Genomic DNA, 20,536 nt, shown 5'->3' on the forward strand with positions numbered 1-20,536 from the left:
TGACATTATGACTGAATGGAATAGCACATAAAAAGCTCTGCCTTGGCCTGGCTGAAACTAAACTAAGGGGTGGGTGTCAAGGAGAGGAGTCCTCTCTGGCTCAATTGGGACACACTGGAACCTGCACTGCTTCAGGATGCACAGCATAGTGAAGGGGCCAAGACTTCCCTGACAGGAACTTGAGTGTGCTAGGCTCCTGGGAGCCTATGACTGTGAATTCCCATGCCCATGCACACAGCTCCACACCACCATACCTGCAGCTGCTTCACAATGGTATGCTCCGTTGCCTGGTGCAGGTTTGAGTTCCTCACCAAAGACCTGAGTGTCCACAGCCCGTTTGGGCATGGCTGGGCAGGCTGTGGCTGCAATAGCAGTAGGCAAAACAGCCTTAGTATGATGGAATGGCCAAGGGGTGCCCCTCAGCTGTATTTGGGGTTGGTCCTGGAAGAAGTATGCAGGGCTTTGGTATCATTGTCTGCGGATATGAAACCAAGCCCTCATCCTTATGGATATCCTTGGGAGTTGGTGATATATGCAGCTATTGGATTTTTTGCTGTTCTCTTGTTTCTGTGGAGATGTTGTCAATGTGTTAGAAGCAGGTGTTATGTGAGAAGAGAAAAAAAAATCTTGCTTTAAAACTTGGTGGACTAATTGAAGAAAAATGTCAACTACTTGAGAAAGTTAGCATTGTTCAAAAAGAGTATGTAGGCTTAAAGTCATCTTTAAAGGATGCCATTTTGGAGAAGAAATCCATAGAAGCAGAAAATTTAGAGGCAACATATGAAAAGCTGGATAGTTCTAAATCTAAATTGGGCATGAAATACTCTTTCTAGAAAAAAAGAGCTAAAAGAAGAGAAAACTAAACATTCTCAAAAGGATGAATTGATGAAAGATATATCAAGAAGGATTAAGTCCCTAGAAGATGAATCAAAACCCCTCAAATTACTAATAGCCAAAGGTGAAACAACCTTGAGAATATTTCAAATGAATGCAGAAGGATTTAAGTTAGCAATAAAAGAGGTTTTGAAAGAAAATTCTCAAATTCAGGATAGTCAGAAACAACTTTTACAAGAAGTTGAAGTATGGAAAGAAAAAGTGAATGACCTTAAAAAAACAGAAAATAACATTGGAAGACTCTACAGTATATGCAGAACAAGTTCTAAGAGAGAAAGAAAATCACATTAAGTCTCTGAATGAACACTTGGTGCAGATGAAAGATTGGGCTTCTGTGCTTGGAGAAGACCTAAAAGATGATGATGGTAACTTGGAATTGAAAAAGAAAAGTAAATCATAAATTGGACCATTTACTGGCAAATTCCATAATTTTACTCTTCTTTAAAACTCAATATTTATATATTCTACATTTCCTTATCTATTCATCTATTGAGAGACATCTAGTTTGAATCCATAGTCTAACTATTGTGAATTGAGGTACTACAAACACTAATGTGGTTGCATCACTACAGTATGCTGATTTTAAGTCCTATGGGTATAAACCAAGGAGTGGGATAGCAGAGTCAAATGGTGGTTCCATTCCTAATTTTCAGAGAAATCTCCATGCTGCTTTCCATAGTGGTTGCACCAATTTGCAGTCCCACCATCAGTGTATGAGTATACATTTTTCACCACATCCTCACCAACATTAATTGTTGTCTGTATTCTTTTTTTTATTGGTTGTTCAAAACATTACAAAGCTCTTGACATATCATATTTCATACATTAGATTCAAGTGGGTTATGAACTCCCATTTTTACCCCAAATACAGATTGCAGAATCACAACGGTTACACATCCACAATTTTACATAATGCCCTATTAGTAACTGTTGTATTCTGCTACCTTTCCTATCCTATACTATCCCCCCTCCTTTCCCCTCCCATCTTCTCTCTCTACCCCATCTACTGTAATTCATTTCTCTACTTGTTTTTTTCCCATTCCCCTCACAACCTCTTATATGTAATTTTGTATAACAATGAGGGTCTCCTTCCATTTCCATGCAATTTCCCTTTTCTCTCCCTTTCCCTCCCACCTCATGTCTCTCTTTAAGGTTAATCTTTTCCTCCTGCTCTTCCTCCCTGCTCTGTTCTTAGTTGCTCTCATTATATCAAAGAAGACATTTGGCATTTGTTTTTTTAGGGATTGGCTAGCTTCACTTAGCATAATCTGCTCTAGTGCAATCCATTTCCCTGCAAATTCCATGATTTTGTCATATTTTAGTGCTGCATAATACTCCATGGTGTATAAATGCCACCATTGTTTTATCCATTCATCTATTGCAGGGCATCTGGGTTGGTTCCACAGTCTAGCAATTGTGAATTGTGCTGCTATGAACATCGATGAGGCAGTATCCCTGTATTACGCTCTTTTAAGGTCTTCAGGGAATAGTCCGAGAAGGGAAATAGCTGGGTCAAATGGTGGTTCCATTCCCAGATTTCCCAGGAATCTCCATACTGCTTTCCAAATTGGCCATACCAATTTGCAATGTACAAGAGTACCCTTTTCACCACATCCTCGCCAGCACTTGTTGTTGTTTGACTTCATAATGGCTGCCAATCTAACTGGAGTGAGATGGTATCTTAGGGTGGTTTTGATTTGCATTTCTCTGACTGCTAGAGATGGTGAGCATTTTTTCATGTACTTGTTGATTGACTGTATCTCCTCCTCTGAGAAGTGTCTGTTCAGGTCCTTGGCCCATTTGTTGATTGGGTTGTTTGTTCTCTTATTGTCTAATTTTTTGAGTTCTTTGTATACTCTGGATATTAGGGCTCTATCTGAAGTGTGAGGAGTAAAAATTTGTTCCCAGGATGTAGGATCCCTATTTACCTCTCTTATTGTTTCTTTTGCTGAGAAAAAACTTTTTAGTTTGAGTAAGTCCCATTTGTTGATCCTAGTTATTAACTTTTGTGCTATGGGTGTCCTATTGAGGAATTTGGAGCCCGACCCCACCGTATGTAGATCGTAGCCAACTTTTTCTTCTATCAGACGGCGTGTCTCTGATTTGATATCAAGCTCCTTGATCCATTTTGAATTAACTTTTGTGCATGGCGAGAGAAAGGGATTCAGTTTCATTTTGTTGCATATGGATTTCCAGTTTTCCCAGCACCATTTGTTGAAGATGCTATCCTTCCTCCATTGCATGCTTTTAGCCCCTTTATCAAATATAAGATAGTTGTAGTTTTGTGGATTGGTTTCTGTGTCCTCTATTCTGTACCATTGGTCCACGCGCCTGTTTTGGTACCAGTACCATGCTGTTTTTGTTACTATTGCTCTGTAGTATAGTTTGAAGTCTGGTATCGCTATACCGCCTGATTCACACTTCCTGCTTAGCATTGTTTTTGCTATTCTGGGTCGTTTATTTTTCCATATGAATTTCATGATTGCTTTATCTATTTCTACAAGAAATGCCATTGGGATTTTGATTGGCATTGCATTAAACCTATAGAGAACTTTTGGTAATATCGCCATTTTGATGATGTTAGTTCTGCCTATCCATGAACAGGGTATATTTTTCCATCTTCTAAGATCTTCTATTTCTCTCTTTAGGGTTCTGTAGTTTTCATTGTATAAGTCTTTCACCTCTTTTGTTAGGTTGATTCCCAAGTATTTTATTTTTTTTGAGGATATTGTGAATGAAGTGGTTGTCCTCATTTCCATTTCAGAGGATTTGTCGCTGATATACAGGAATGCCTTTGATTTATGCGTGTTGATTTTATATCCTGCCACTTTGCTGAATTAATTTATTAGCTCTAATAGTTTCTTTGTAGACCCTTTTGGGTCTTCTAGGCATAGAATCATGTCATCTGCAAATAGTGATAATTTAAGTTCTTCTTTTCCTATTTTTATGCCTTTAATTTCTTTCATCTGTCTAATTGCTCTGGCCAGTGTTTTGAGAACTATGTTGAACAGAAGTGGAGAGAGAGGGCATCCCTGTCTTGTTCCAGATTTTAGAGGGAATGCCTTCAATTTTTCTCCATTCAGAATGATGCTAGCCTGAGGCTTAGCATAGATTGCTTTTACAATATTGAGGTATGTTCCTGTTATCCCTAGTTTTTCTAGAGTTTTGAACATAAAGGGATGCTGTACTTTGTCGAATGCTTTTTCCACATCTATCGACATGATCATATGGTTCTTATTTTTAAGTCTATTGATGTGGTGAATAATATTTATTGATTTCCGTATATTGAACCATCCTTGCATCCCAGGGATGAATCCTACTTGATCATGGTGCACAATTTTTTTGATATGTTTTTGTGTCCGATTCGCCAGAATTTTATTGAGGATTTTTGCATCTAGATTCATTAGAGATATTGGTTTGTAGTTTTCTTTCTTTGAAGTGTCTTTGTCTGGTTTAGGTATCAGGGTGATGTTGGCCTCGTAGAATGAATTTGGAAGTTCTCCCTCTTTTTCTATTTCCTGAAGTAGCTTGAAAAGTATTGGAATTAGCTCCTATTTAAAGGTTTTGTAAAACTCTGCTGTATACCCATCCCGTCCTGGGCTTTTCTTAGTTGGTAGTCTTTTGATGGTTTCTTCTATTTCCTCAATTGATATTGGTCTGTTTAGGTTGTCTATATCCTCCTGACTCAATCTGGGCAGATCATATGACTTAAGAAATTTATCTGTGCCTTCACTATCTTCTAATTTATTGCAGTATAAGGATTCAGAATAATATTTGATTATCTTCTGTATTTCTGAAGTGTCTGTTGTGATATTGCCTTTTTCATCCCTTATGCTAGTAATTTGAGTTCTCTCTCTTCTTCTCTTTGCTAGCATGGCTAAGGGTCTGTCGATTTTGTTTATTTTTTCAAAGAACCAACTTTTAGTTTTGTCAATTTTTTCAATTGTTTCTTTTGTTTCAATTTCATTAATTTCAGCTCTGATTTTAATTATTTCTTGCCTTCTACTTCTTTTGCTGTTGTTTTGCTCTTCTTTTTCAAGGATTTTGAGATGAAGTATGAGATCATTTATTTGTTGTTTTTTTTCTTTTTTTAAGGAATGAACTCCAAGCAATGAATTTTCCTCTTAGAACTGCTTTCAGTGTGTCCCATAGATTTTGATATGTTGTGTTTGTGTTTTCATTTATCTCTAAGAATTTTTTAATTTCCTCCTTGATGTCTTCTATAACCCATTGATCATTCAGTAACCTATTGTTCATTCTCCAAGTGATGTATGCTTTTTCCTTCCTTCTTTTATCGTTGATTTTCAGTTTCATTCCATTATGATCAGATAAGATGCATGGTATTATCTTTACTCCTTTATATTGTCTAAGAGTTGCCCTGTGACATAATATATGATCTATTTTGAGAAGGATCCATGTGCTGCTGAGAAAAAAGTGTAACTGCTTAATGTTGGGTGGTATATTCTATATATGTCAATTAAGTCTAGGTTATTAATTGTGTTATTGAGTTCTATAGTTTCCTTATTCAACTTTTTTTGGAAGATCTGTCCAGTGGTGAGAGAAGTGTGTTGAAGTATCCCATGATTATTGTATGGTGGTCTATTAGACTCTTGAACTTGAGAAGAGTTTGTTTGATGAACATGGCTGCACCATTGTTTGGGGCATATATATTTATGATTGTTATGTCTTGTTGGTGTATGGTTCCCTTAAGCAGTATGCAGTGTCCCTCTTTATCCCTTTTGATTAACTTTGGCTTGAAATCTATTTTATTTGATATGAGTATGGACACTCCTGCTTGTTTCCGAAGTCCATATGAGTGATATGATTTTTCCCAACCTTTCACCTTCAGCCTATGTATGTCTTTTCCTATCAAATGCGTCTCCTGTAGGCAGCATATTGTTGGGTCTTGTTTTGTGATCCATTCTACTAGCCTGTGTCTCTTGATTGGTGAGTTTAAGCCATTAACATTTAGGGTTATTATTGAGATATGGGTTGTTCTTCCAGCCATATTTGTTTATTTCTGTTACTAAACATGGTTTGTTTTCCTCTTTGATTATCCCCCCCCCCTTTACTGTCCTACCTCCCACTGTTGGTTTTCATTGTTATTTTCCATTTCCTCTTCCTGTAATGTTTTGCCGAGGATGTTTTGAAGAGATGGTTTTCTAGCTGCAAATTCTTTTAACTTTTGTTTATGGTGGAAGATTTTAATTTCATCTTCCATCCTGGAGCTTAATTTCGCTGGATACACAATTCTTGGTTGGAACCCATTTTCTTTCAGTGTTTGAAATATGTTATTCCAGGATCTTCTAGCTTTCAGAGTCTGTGTTGAAAGATCAGCTGTTATCCTGATTGGCTTACCCCTAAATGTAATCTGCTTCCTTTCTCTTGTAGCTTTTAAAATTCTCTCCTTATTCTGTATGTTGGGCATCTTCATTATAATGTGTCTAGGTGTGGATCTCTTATGATTTTGCACATTTGGCATCCTGTAGGCTTCTAGGATTTGGGATTCTGTCTCATTCTTCAAGTCTGGGAAGTTTTCTCGTATTATTTCATTGAATAGATTGCTCATTCCTTTGGTTTGGAGTTCTGTACCTTCCTGTATCCCAATGACTCTTAAGTTTGGTCTCTTAATGTTATCCCATATTTCTTGGATGTTCTGTTCATGGTTTCTTAACAGTCTTGCTGAGCTGTCTATGTTCTTTTCAAGTTGAAATACTTTGTCTTCATTGTCTGATGTTCTATCTTCTAAGTGTTCTACTCTGCTGGTAGTATTCTCAATTGAGTTTTTAAGTTGGTTTATTGCTTCCTGCATTTCTAGGATTTCTGTTTGTTTGTTTTTTATAACCTCTATCTCCCTGTATAGTTGATCCTTTGCTTCCTGGATTTGATTGTGTAATTCATTGTCAAAGTGATCTTTCATTGTCTGATTTTGCTGTCTAATGTCTTCCTTGATACTCCAGATCATCTGAAGCATGTATATCCTGAATTCTTTATCTGACATTCCATGTGCTGCAGCTGTTACCTCTTCTAAAGTTGAGTTAACCTGCATTGCTTGTGGTCCTTTCTTTCCTTGTCTTTTCATACTGCTTGCGTTTCTTTCTGCTTGGTGAAACTGTTGTGTTTTTGAAATGTTTTTTTCCCCTATATATTTATATTGCTCTTGTATAGTCGAAAAGTCTCCCTTGCAGGGTCGGGCGGCGGTCTGCCTACCTTGCAGGCGCGGGCGGGGGCTCTGCTCTGCCCCTCCTCCAATTGGTGTGAGGTGTCTACCACGCCCGCGGACCCCTGGGCCTGTTCTGCTGGTTGGTCACAGGTCTGCCTACCATGCAGGCGCGGGCGGTGGCTCTGCTCTGCCCTTACTACAATTGGGGTGACGTGTGTACCATGCAGGCGGGTCGCTGGGCTTATTCTGGGCGCGGGAGGCGGCTCTGCTCTGCCCCTACTCCAATTGGGGTGACGAGTGTACCATGCCGGCAGGCCACCGGGCCTGATCCGCCAGTCGGTTGCAGGTCTGCCTACCCTGGAGGCGCGGGCGGCAGCTCTGCTCTGCCCCCACTCCAATTGGTGTGACTTGTCTACCACACCCGTGGACCGCTGGGCCTGTCCTGGGCGCGGGCAAAGGCTCTGCTCTGCTCCTACTCCAATTGGGGTGACGTGCCTACCACCCCGGCCGGCCGCTGGGCCTGTTCCACCGGTCGGTCACAGGTCTGCCTACATTGCGGGCACGGGCGGCGGCTGTGCTCTGCCCCTACTCCAAATGGGGTGACGTGTCTGTCACACCGGCAGGCCACTGGGCCTGTCCCACTGGTCGGTCGCAGGTCTGCCCACCTTTTGGGCACAGGTGGCGGCTCTGCTCTGCCCCTACTTCAATTGGGGTGTTGTGTGTACCACACTGGCAGGCTACCACGCCCACGGACCGCTGGGCCTGATCTGCAAGTTGGTCACTGGTCTGCCCACCCTGCGGGCATGGGTGGCGGTTCCGCTCCACCCCCACTCCAATTGGGGTCATGTGACCACCACACCGGCGGGGCCTGATCCGGGTGCGGGCGAAGGCTCTGCTATGCCCCTACTCCAGTTGGGGTGACGTGTGTACCACGCTGGCAGGTCGCTGGGCCTGACCCGCCAGTCTGTCGCAGGTCTGCTTACCTTGCAGGCACGGGCGGCGGCTCTGCCCTGCCCCTCCTACCATGCCCGCGTACCACTGGGTCGCAGGTCTGCCCACCTTGCGGGCGTGGGTGGCGGCTCCGCTCCGCCCCCTGTCCAATTGGGGTCATGCGACCACCACACCCATGAGCCACTGGGCCTGCTCCGGGCGCGGGCGGTGGCCCGGCTCCTCCCCTCTGGCTCAAAGACAAAGCAAGAGAGACTCGGGTGTCTGTGACTCATCCTCCCTACCAGGAGACCAGATCTCTGCCATGTTGGTATCCTATGCGAATGGCAGCACTTCGTTCCCTTTGCTGGGTGACCAAAGCAACGGGTGAGTCCTGCCCGGCCCTCACAGGCCCCATCTCAGTCCTGTTGCCACTGCCCATGAAGGCTCGGTTTGTATTTACCTCCACAGTACTCAGCAGGACCCGGACCAAGAAGCAGTTTCCGTGGGTTCCTTAGCCCTGGGCCAGAGCAGTTCCGGGAGCTGGAACTCAGCCGCTCCGTGCTCGGTGTATGCTCCGATAAGAGCAGGCTCCAAGAAGCAGTCTCCGCAGGTCATCTAGCACTGAGCCTGAGTAATCTGTCTGCAAGCCGCAGGAGAATGGCAGCCTGAAATTACCTGTTCTATGGCTGAATGAGCTGCAGTCAGTCGAAAACAGGGATGGTGACGTCAGCTCTCCAAGATGGTGGCCGCTGGCCTCCTCTGTGATCTGACCGTTGTGGAGAACTGAATTGGACCGCTTCCTTCCCCGTCTCGAACCCAGAATTCAGCACTGAGTATGGTGCTTGCACGGCTGGCAGAAACTGCAGCGCTGTATCCCTGCGTCGCTATCTCTTCATTTCCCAGTGCGCTCTGCAGACTCTAGCCACGGGGCGATTTGCTGAATAAGCAGTGTTACCCTCCGTGCGACAAATCTCTTGTGTTTGAGTCCCCGCAGCCGATACTCGTGTGATGGAAATCCTTCCTCCAGGTTCCGGAGCACCCCACTATTGCTGGAAATTCCTAACAAGATAGCCTTTAGCAGTCCTGACTCGTCATCCTCCCACACAGTGATGCGGCACACGGGGGCAATGGACTCCCCTCGCCGCCATCTCAAGAGTCCCCAAATCAGTGCTATTTTCATCTAGACCCTGAGAGGAACTGAGAAAGGGAAATGACCTTCCTGACAATAGGTGGCTCGTCCATGATCTCCCCAACTCAAAACATGCACTGCTAATAGAATGAAAACCTCAGGCAGGACCACATGGTAGTCATATCAAAAACTAGTTGGAGACTGACTCTGAGGCCACAGAAATATCTGAGTCTATCCTTTTTCTAACATGAGTGACAGCTGCCTCTTTACCAACATAGACTGTGACTCTCCAGTAATCTTCCCACCCCTGAGACAAAAGTAATTAAGATGTCCAATCACTAAGCTACCTTACTTCTTGTCCCTGTCCTGACTCACATCTTGAAGTTGTTGAATAGAAGCCAGAATCCTCTAAGGGGCATGGTCCATGCTTCTTTATGAGATGCTTCTCTGTGGCTGTGAAGCCAACAGAAATCTAAGTAAACTGACTCTGAACACAGGTGATAGCCTTGTGAGCTTCAATTGGTGGACATCAGCATTGTGATCTTGTTTCTAATGTTATTTCTCTCAGGTCCCAATATATACTTTAAAATTCAAAACTTTTTTTCAGCATCACAGGTCACTCTCAACAGGTCTCACATCCAGCTTCCATTCTGCAAGAGATATGGAGGAAAGAGAAAGGAAGGTGTGGACTATATTCTAAATATGAATTAACAGAATACAGATGTGAGAACCTCCATGGGTCACAGGGCCTGCCAATGTAACAAAGAGAGTCTAAGAAAAAAACACACATGGTAGGAATCTGCAAACCAAGACCTGCCCCAAGACATACCAAGTGGTACATGGGGTGTCTTAGCCTTTGAGCATGTGGACTATGGGGCTGGTTACTTCTGGAGGGAGGAAGGACTAGGGCTAGGATGCAGCCATGAGGGGTGCTGGCAAGGTGATGTTCCTGAATTGGTTCTAGGGTGTTTCTACCAATTTTTCACTGTTACACCTTTTTCACTGTGGTCCCCTCCCCAGCTTTGTACTTGTGTTGCTTTCCATTACTGTGACAAATATCTGAGGTAATCAGCTTAGAAAGACAAAGGAATATTCTGGATTACTGTTTGCAGGCTTCAGTCCATGGTTGGTTGCCCTGTTGCTCTTGGGTCTGGGGTGAAACACATATCACCCTGGTAGTGCATGGTGGAAAGTGACTCACTTTATAGTGACTGGGAAGCAGAGAGTGGGAAATTAAGAGGCCAGGGTTCCTCAGTCCCCTGAAAGCAGGCCCATAACAGGAAGCCCCCCACTTGCCCCCCGCCCTCTTAAAGGTCCCACCTTCTCTCAATAGTACCTGTGGCTGAGACAAAAGCTTTCCCACCTGGGCCTGTAGGGGTCATTCCATATTCAAACTTTAGTACTGGCAGTGCTTAATTTAAAAAGGAAAGGATTAGTAGTATACCCTCCACTCTTTTCCTACAGATAGGACTCTACAGGTGGGAGAAGCCAGGAGCCCACCTGGGATCATCCCAGCGATCAGGAGAGACCACAGCTTGACCAGGGAGGCCAGAGAAATGGAGGCATGGAGTGGAGGCCAGGTTCTGGATGCACTGGAAGTAAGAACCAACACAGCTGCTGACAACTGAATGAAACATCAAGAAAGAGAAGATGGCACCAGGGTGGAACTCAGGGGCACAGCCCTTGCCTGGCATGTGTGAGGCCCTGGACTCCATCCCCAGCAGCACAAGAGAATTTTTTAAAAAGAAAAAAATAGGATACACAAGGTCAGGCCTATGCTTCTCCTTCCTTTATTGTACAACCAGACAATAACAAACTCATTCATGTTAGGTTGGTGTTGGTCACCCCTGGGGTGAAACAGCAATATGCAGGTAGATGTCAGGGAAATCTGCTTTGCAGCAATGAGAGTCCCAGTTCCCCTGGCTTGCATTATTGTTCCTGGCAGGTGCCTCTAACTTTGTTTCTGTTCTCTCATTAATTGAAGGTGCCCCACCAGGGCCCAGCAGGTAATACAGGCAAAGGCAGCATTTACCTGGTCCAGGGGCACTGTCAGTCACCAGATCATCCACTGGGAAGGTGCTCTTGGCAGGAAGGCTGCCTGCACTTCAGTTGCTACAGGGTGGGGCCTGGGGAGTCTGTAGCCACCTGCTCTGGGAGTGAGGGAATTGATCCCAGGGACAAAGGCAGCTGCCTCCTCCCCCAATTCAAATCTGCTGCTTTGGTAAAAGAGGGAAAGCAAAATAGTTTCTACTTTAAGAAACCCCGGAGTCCAAGTTATCTTATTTGTTAAGAAAAAGGGATTTCATTTTCTATGTATTTCCTCATTTAAATCTACACTCAGAGCCAAGGAAAAGTCTAGCGCAGATGGGGATCTACACCTTGCCTTGACCTTTATCCCAGAAGACTTGCCCCTGAGGTAGAAAATCTCCTGTCCTTCAGGGGCAGCTGTCCTAGTTTTCCCAGTTCCAAGTAACATACGTATGCACTCAATAAAAGTTAATTTTGCATGAGTGAATGAAGGAGTAATCCAATAGTATTTCTGAAGCATCCTTAAACTCAATATGTAGCCTGTGCCTCATGATGCTTTTCTTACACAATCACTCTTACTTGCAGGTCACCTGGCAGGATTCCTTAACTTTATTCACCAGATACACATTTTAGAGTTGTAGGTAGTTTTGTATTCACTCACACAAGCATTTATACTGTACCCACTATTTGCCAACCACTGCTTCACAGTAGCTTATAATATATCAATAAACAAAAAAAAAAAAAAATCACCTGCCTTGTGGGTGTCATTCTGATGAAGAGAAGCAGACAACAAATAATAAATACAATAAATAATCCAGTAATTCAGAAAAAGTAGATATATGGGGGCGGGGGTGGCAGAGTATCACAAGGGATCTGATGCAGGGACAGAGACTGACTGTGTCATCCTAACATCTTATCATAGGAACACAAGTTCCAAAACCTGACTTGTATGTCTGCTGAAGAGCAACCTTGACTTTGATTTTCATTTAATAGTGTGCCAAAATATATTAAACGAGAATACCAAAATCCTAGAAAAATGCATAAGTATTACTGAGCCTATATAAAATGAAATAAAAATGAGAATGCCTAGGATTCTCAGAAGTTATTGATTAGATACATAAATAACTTTTTATCCATTTTTTGTTGTTTATAAAACTTCTGAGAATATGGAAAATATTTTAAATTGGTAGCTGATATATAAAATGTAAAAATTATATGTATTTATAGAGTACCATGTGATGTTTTGATACACCAAATAAGGTACAATGTTTAAATCAGGTTAAAGACACCTACCTCCTTAACATTTCCCCTTTGTATATGGTGAAAACGTGTGGGCTCTTTTCTTCCAGCTTGATTAAATATACTATATCTAACTGTTACCAATACTCACCTCCCTACTGTGCAACAGCATTCCAGAAAATGTTTGCTGTTGGTTTTTATTTATTTGTTTGACAATGAGCCTTCATTTTATTTATTTATTTAAATGTGGTTCTGAGATTTAAACCCAGTACCTCACACAAGTTAGGCAAGTGCTCTGCCACTGAGCTACAACTCCAGCCCTGTTTGCTGTTGTTCTGCTTTGCTCATTTCTGCAGCAAAAGGGACTGAACCCCAGGGCATTTTGCACTGCGCAAGGCCTCCACCATAGAGCTACACACACAACCCAGCAGAAAGCATTTCTGGAAGGAGTGAGAGGATAGGCTGAATCCTTCCCTGAAAGGATCAAATTTGAACTACTTCCATTCTTTTTTCTGCTTGGTCTCATGTCTTTTCAATTACAAAAGCCATGCATACTCTTTGTAAAAAAACAAAGAGCCATACTGTACAGAGGTTTATAAAATAAGTCTAAAGTCCTCAGAGAACTTAGAAGAGTTCTCTTATTTTGACTTTCCAAAAGTATAAGTGTGTTAATATATACCTTTTTTGTTTCAAAAACATAGAAATGCATATCTCCTTAACAGATATTTAATTCAGCACAATGCCCTATGGGCAGAGAAATGAAGGAGGTTTTCATTCTCTACTTTTTGTTTGAATGTTGACATTGAGTACCTTACATGTGTATACTTAAAATCTGATTAAAATGAGAGATATGTAGTGATATTTTATAAACTAACTAATGCACAGTACAATAGTTAACACCCAGTAAGCTGAATAGTAAGTACTAGTTTCCCTACTGTTCCTTGGGGAAGTGGTCATTTTACTCCTGTGGGAATGATTTGAACTCCCATCTCTGGAGTTAGTACTGCTCTGGCAGAGGTGCAGATGTCCAACCCTGCGCTCCCTCTAGTTTGTCTGATGAGGGATTTAATGGATAATGCGTCCTGGGCACTACCTTGATGGTGCTGCTGGGTTCCTCCATTGCCCCGTATATTTGTGGTTTTGGGGCCCGGAGCATTGGGCCCTCCAGTCCGTTTTTTGGCAATGGAGCCTGATGCCTTTCTCCATGATATCGTGGGTAAACACTTGGTCCTTGTCTGTTTTTTGATAACGGAATATCCTCTATGGTGGTTTGAGAATGGCATTCATTAGCCCAATGTTTCCCTCTATGGCATCGTGGGCAAATACCCGGTATTCTATTCCTTTGATACCTAGCCTTGTTAAACCCTCCTCCTATGGGGCAACTCCTTTTAAAATGTCCTGTTTGATCACAATTATAGCATGTTTTTGGCCTGGCATCTAAACCCTGTTGTACTGCTGCTAAGACTTGCCCTTGTTCATTAATGTCTCTACATAATTTAATACATGTGTTTAAATCTTCATGTCTCCATTGTCTGATGACCTCTCTGCAGCAACGATTTGCTTGGTCATAAGCCAGTTGTTTTATAAATGGCATTGCCTGTTCTGTATCTCCAAATATTCTAGAAGCTGTTTGAATAAGCCTATCTACAAATTCAGTGTAAGGTTCATTAATTCCTTGTATTACTTTACATAATTGTCCTTGTAAATCTCCATGCCCCTGTAAAGTTTTCCATGCCCTAACTGCATCTACAGCAATTTGTGCGTATACGCCAGGATCATATTCAATTTGTTGCCGTTGACCCTCATAAGGTCCTTTTCCTAATAACATATCTAGATTTCTTTGAGAGTAACTGGCTGCTGCATTTCGCCTAGCTGTCTCCATGCAAAATTCCTCATTGGCAACCTTCCATAACAAATATTGTCCTCCATTTAGCACAGATCGACACACATTAGCCCAATCTGCTGGCGTCATGTCTAAGTTGGTAATGGATTCGACCATGCTCACAGTGAAGGGTGCTTGTGGCCCGTAGGTTGTTACAGCCTCCTTTAATTGCTTCACTGTTTTGAAATCTAAAGCACGGTGACTTCGTTGCCCTCCTGCCTGCTCAAGTACAGGGCATGCTAATCTTTGGGGTCCTGCCTCAGGATTCTGTCCATCAACTAGGGGAGTTGAGGGCCACTCAGCTGTAGATGGAGCTGTTGGTTGAATTACGCCCTCTGGTGATAGAACGGAGTTAGTAGCAGCCTCCTGTTGTAATTCCCCACCTGATGGTTGTTTTTCCTCTAAGCTTTCTTTCTTCAAATCTTCCTCTGTCTGACTAGCTCGAGAGACCTTCTCTTTTGCTTGACCTAACATGTTTTCTACCATAGTCTGGACCTCTAACAATTTACTTAACAGTCTTTTGGTTTGTTTTTTACTAGTTTCTAATCTACTATAAAGGTAATGCAACCCAATAAGATAGCATAAAACAAAACCGAAACAGAATGAAACAAAAACGGAACAAAGAATCGTTGTATTAATTTTCTCTTTCTCAGGGCCGAACAACTTCAAACCTTGAGCCAACCATTTTTCCCAGTTTGCCTGAGAAAATTCTAGGGATAGGCAGCTTGAAACAAAAACAAGATAAATCAAAACGAGAACACATTGTTTTTTGAAATGGTCACCCATTTTGTTGCCTTCCCTCAGGGGTGAGCAATTTTTCTCACCTACAAGCTTCAGGCGTTCCCCGTACAGGCCGCCAAATGCTGCAGTCTGGCTGGGCACAAAATCATGAGCCACTCAAGCAGGAACAAACTTTATTTTTTGAAACTGCTGCCAACGTCCGGTACGCACCCGGGAAGATTTCCGATCCACACACGCGGCCTCCTCCCGGAACTGCCAGAGAGTTCCTCCCCCGGAACTCCCTCCTACTGTACTTCCCCAACCAATGGGAACTCTCCAGGAGTCCCGTAGCAGGCCGAGGTGAACATCAGGAGTCCAATATCCATATGAATGCAAATCTTAACATAATCATATCATCTCAATGGCTAGCTGGCATCACCTTTCAACCAAAAATGCCATGCATCATATACTTGGCTCTTAGTAAGCACTCAGTCCTCTCTGTCCAGGACTCTAAATTGCAGTGGACTGTGTGTACCTGGTCCTATATGTCCAGTACTCTCAGTCCCAGTGGATAGTGCATATCCTGTCCTGTGTGTAAGGACTCACAGTCACAGTGAACTATGTGTACTTGGTCAGGTGTTCAAGACTGTCAGACATAGTGGACAGTGTTCACCCAACCTTGTGTGTCTGGGGGCTATCAGTCACAGGATTGTGTGCACCCAGACCCTTATGTCCAGGACTCTCAGTCAAGGTGGACAGTGTGCATCCTGCCTGTTTCTAGGACTTTTAGACACAGTGGACAGTGTGTGTTCTGCCCTGTGTGTCCAGGATTCTCAGACATAGTGGACTGTGTGCACCCTGCCCTTTGTGCCCAGGAATTTTGTCATGGAGGACAGCATGTACCAAGTCTTGTGTGTCCAGAACTATAAGTCACAAGATTGTGTGCACTCGACCTGTGAGTCCAGAACTGTCAGTCAAAGTGATCAATGTGCACCCTGCCCTATGATGTTGTAAATTTGCTTGGAATGCCTGCCCATGCCTTTAACTCACCTATGTCTGGCTTACCCAGACCAGATAACAACCCTCTCCAAAACTTTAGTGTCACCTCAAAAATCCTGGATTTCCCTGGCCAGATAATGACCCTCTCTGAGGCTCTAATGAGCCTAATTAATTCTGATGTCAGGGCCAGCTAAAATATTAACTAGCCTTTGTGTTATGCTTGTCAAAATTTTGTTATCTGCAAGTTCTCAACCCCCCCCCCCCACTTTGTGTAACTTTCTGTGCTATAAAGTTGTACTCTTAGAGAGCTAAGGGGCTGTCTTCTGTTCCTGTGATTTTTGGGAGAGGCAGCTGTCCAGTCAAAATTGTAAGCTTGCTTTAATTTGATTTCAGTTGGAGTCAGTGGTCTTTTCTTTGCATCATGGTCTAATATCTAGGAACACTGGCAAACTGACACTTAAAATTAACTAATATAGGGCTGGGGATGTGGCTCAAACGGTAACGCACTAGCCTGGCATGCGTGGGGCACTGGGTTCGATCCTTAGCACCACATAAAATAAAAAATAAAATAAAGATGTTGTATCCACCAAAAGCTGAAAAATAAATATTAAAAAAGCGCTCTCTCTCTCTCTCTCTCTCTCTCTCTCTCTCTCTCTCTCTCTCTCTCTCTCTCCCTCCCTCCCTCTTCTTTAAAAAAATTAACTAATATAGTAACTAAATTGTTGTTATTTCTAGAGAAGTTCAACAATAGTGAGTGGAGTCTCCATGGTAGGTGAGCAGGTTCCATTCCACTTGATACTAGATACACCTCCTCTGTACCTCCACAAATTAGAATCTTCAAAAAAAATCAAGTGAAGAGAAAGGGGGGAAATGGCATGCACCATGCAGAACTTAGAGATGAGGAGAAGGTCTGGAAAGAGGAGGAACTGCACCATGTGTTAGGATGTGGGACTATGGGGAATTTTTCTTCCCCTTCATTTTTCATCTATTCTGTTAGATGGCTGTATAATTTCATGTCTAGTTTAAAATTGTTTTTAAAATTAGCAATAGTCAAAAAGGACAGGTAATTTTTTTTTTCTCCTGGGAAAGACTGGCTGCCATGTGGTTCTATCACTCCTGGTTATTCTCATGAGGGGGCCTCGTGGCTGCTCCTTAGAGACTGTGATCATAGGTGGAATTTTTATCTCTCCTGGTCTCTGCTTTGGCTGGTTGTCCTCAGCTGGTGCTGTTCACTTCAGGGCCTACTCTGTCTTGACCTGGTCTTCTTCTCTGTCTCTCTGTGTCCTCTTTGATTTGGGGTACACCCTTAAATTGTGATGATTCACCTTATAATCCTAAATGAACTACATCTGCAAAGACCATGAACCTCACATTCTAAAGTTCAAGGTGAACATGAATTGGGAAGTGCATCATCCAACACACTATAAAGACCAAGCAAAATAAATTACTAAAGGCACATGCTCCAAATATAATTCTTACTTTAAATGAAGAAGGACATGGGTTAAAAACAGACCCACTTGAGAGAACTCTAAAGCAACACTGGCCACACACACACACACACACACACACACACACACACACAAGCTGTTTAACTTTTCCAAAACAACCAAATCAATTCTGATGTGATCTGTGTATCAACCACCCATAAATCTAAAGATGTACTCATCAATATGAGTACTGAATACCTTCATGCTATTACACTGTTCCAGGTATATTTACTTGTAACAGAAACTGAGCCTTCACAAGAATAAAATTCAACAGAAAATAATCTCATTCACCTTCCAATTGGCAAAGAGAATCTTTGTTATATAATGGACAAGGCATTGGCATAGTATTTGTAGGTGTAATTAGTAAATATGCTGTCGGTATACTTTTCTCTTTGAAGTCAAGTGTATGTCTGTGAGTGTGTGCATGTGGGAGTGGGTGGGTAGATATATAGATATTGAGGGATGCTGGGCAGGATCAAGCTGAACAGCTGGGTAGGTGCTCTCGAGTCCTGCCATCTCTTCATGGCACAGCTCCCTTTGAAGTTGGTCTGGGTGCATGTGACTGAGCCCTTACAGTAGATTGGATGGATCATCTCCCTCACTTTCAGGCCTGGAGCAAAATCCTCCAGTTTCTCTCTTCTGGGGAGAACAGACAACCATGCACTACAGGTGGTTGCAGTGCCAGACAGAACCAGCATGGATCCCTGGGTCAGCATGGGCAGAGAGACCACAGAGCCACTGGACTCCAAAATGGGATGGGTATGAGAAACAGCTATGCTTGTCCATTTCATGGATCCTTTAAGTGTCTTTCCTTGCTATAGTTTGGGTATTGACAGATCCTCCAGGGCCCATTTACTGAGGCTTTGTCCACTAGGTGGTGCTACTGGGAGGAGGTGGAACCTTTGAGAATCTAATGGGAGGTCCTGAGGCCCCTGGAGTGTGACCTTGAAGAGGAATGTGGGACCCTAGCCATTCCCTCCTCCCCTTTGACTTCCTGGCTGATGACAGGAGCAGTTCTGCTCTGCCACACCCTCCCACCATTGTCGCGACCCCTTGCCCGCAAGGAAGACGCAACTCAGGAATCTTCTTTCAGCAGTTTATTCAGGCCCTTGATATTTCTTCTTCCTCCTCTCGGATGCCCCTCCCAGCCTTAATAAAGCATCTCAAGCCCCAATGCAAAGCTGCCACGTGGAGCTTTCTCATAGGGTGATAAGGGATTACGTGCCAACTCTCCAAAAAAGGAGTTGTTTATCACAGGCCACAGTGGAAGCCGGCGCCATCTTCTAATAGCGGCCACGGTCTATAGGAACGGCTCACCACAGTTCCCCCTTCTGTTTTATAAAACAATGCAGGCGAAAGTAGAGGTCCTATCCCACTGTGCAGAAGTGGCTGCAATGTATGGTTCAGTCCTAAGGAGGTGCCTTCCCCAGACCTGATCCCATATCAGCCGACGCCTTTTTTCGTAGGGCGGGGCGTGGACGTCAAACCCGCATGCAATAGGACATGCTTTCCTTGAGGTCCGTTGAGGGATCACTCAAGTGCAGTGTCTTGCCTCGCATCCTGCATCGTGACAACGATGAGAAGTAGGATAACACAGGTAGCCTGGTAATGATGACAAAATTTAAGTTGGCAACAAAATCCCTAAGCCCCAGAGGAAGGTAAAGAGTCTGTAGCCGAGAAGAAAGACCAGTCCTGAAACCCATCTGCGTGCAATGGTAACAAGACCTGCAGAGTGCAAGGGCTATTCAGTACCGGGAGAGCATAAAGAAGAGGACATGCCAATCCCAGTGCAATGTGAAACTAACTTGGGGTGCAATGGCCATGCCCAGAAAATCACTGTTTAAGATGTGCAAGCCAGATTTGTGGAGAAATGCCATTTTCTAAGGCCGCAAGAGCTTGTATGATCATAGCTTTCTCTTGCGCATGGTGAGCTTTAAGGCGACAGAGAAGCCACAAACAAAGTACAACACCGAAGCAACACATTGCCCCCAAAATGCCTACTCCCACCCATTCCTTAAAAAAGGAAAAGGCAGAAGATATCCAATCGGTGAATCGACCCAAAGTCACTGGTTCGACACGGGTACTGTTCAAGACAGCTATCTGGGTTAGTTGAGACTGGATCATGTCTTCCGCTGCCATGGACCAATTTCCGGCCAAATATTCGCCAATGATGCGGGAGGCATTCCTGGAATCATTAAATCTGACAGAGGTTATACATAAATGTGCACGTTGGTCAACACAACCCAAAAGCACCAAGTCAGCCAATTCTTCTACCTGAGTTTGGAGTAAATCTATTCTTTGGTTGGCAGCTAAAATCCCTGACAAAATATGTTGATTAATTGTATTTTGGGATTCAAGTATGGTGGAAGTTTGTTGAATAACCTGATTAATAGTGGCAGCAGTTTGTACTTGGCTGGCCATGGCTACTCCAGCTGTAACTGCTGCAGCAGCAGATACCGCCACAGCTGTCACTATAGCTGCCGTAATTCCAAAATCTCTACGGGCTCTAATCAATTCAACAATAGGAAAAGATTCTGGATCTGCAGTAACCGGGATCAGGACAAAGGTTGGAATTTTCATAACCACTGCCATAGTCCAGGAGCCATTCCAACACTCAGACAAGTAGCAAGTAACATTAGAACAATTAAGCATCCCCTGTAATGTAACATTAGCCAAAAGAAACAGGAACGGAGATTGGAGACAGACTGCTGCGGAAGGTAATGTAGCATTAGATAAAAAGCATATCCTTATCCCAGGCAGGGCATCCCGCTGCATGATTTTGTGCAGCCTGCTCTACCGCGCCCTCTAGCATAAATGCTCTCCAGTCCAAGTATTTGCCTGGGGAGACACAAGCGCGCACCAGACTAGCCCAATCTGAGGGAGTCATGCAAAATCTAGTAAGTCCCTCCACCTGAGTAAGAGTGAAAGCGGCATCTATGCCATAAGTGCGGACGGACTCTGCCAAGGTTTTAACTATCTTAAAGTCTAAAGGCTCATGATATCTTCCTCTATTATTGTCCTGAAACACCGGGTACGCAAGTCCCATATCTGTATTGACTGTTCTC

General features: G+C 43.3%; 1 pseudogene; it reads left to right on the forward strand.

Moving 5' to 3' along the window:
- The first annotated feature begins 396 nt into the window (after window positions 1-396).
- LOC114087189 (melanoma inhibitory activity protein 2-like) overlaps window positions 397-20,536 on the forward strand; it is a 51,014-nt pseudogene continuing 30,874 nt past the window's right edge.

This window comes from Marmota flaviventris, chromosome 12 (assembly GCF_047511675.1).
Source record: "Marmota flaviventris isolate mMarFla1 chromosome 12, mMarFla1.hap1, whole genome shotgun sequence".
Lineage (NCBI taxonomy): Eukaryota > Metazoa > Chordata > Mammalia > Rodentia > Sciuridae > Marmota > Marmota flaviventris.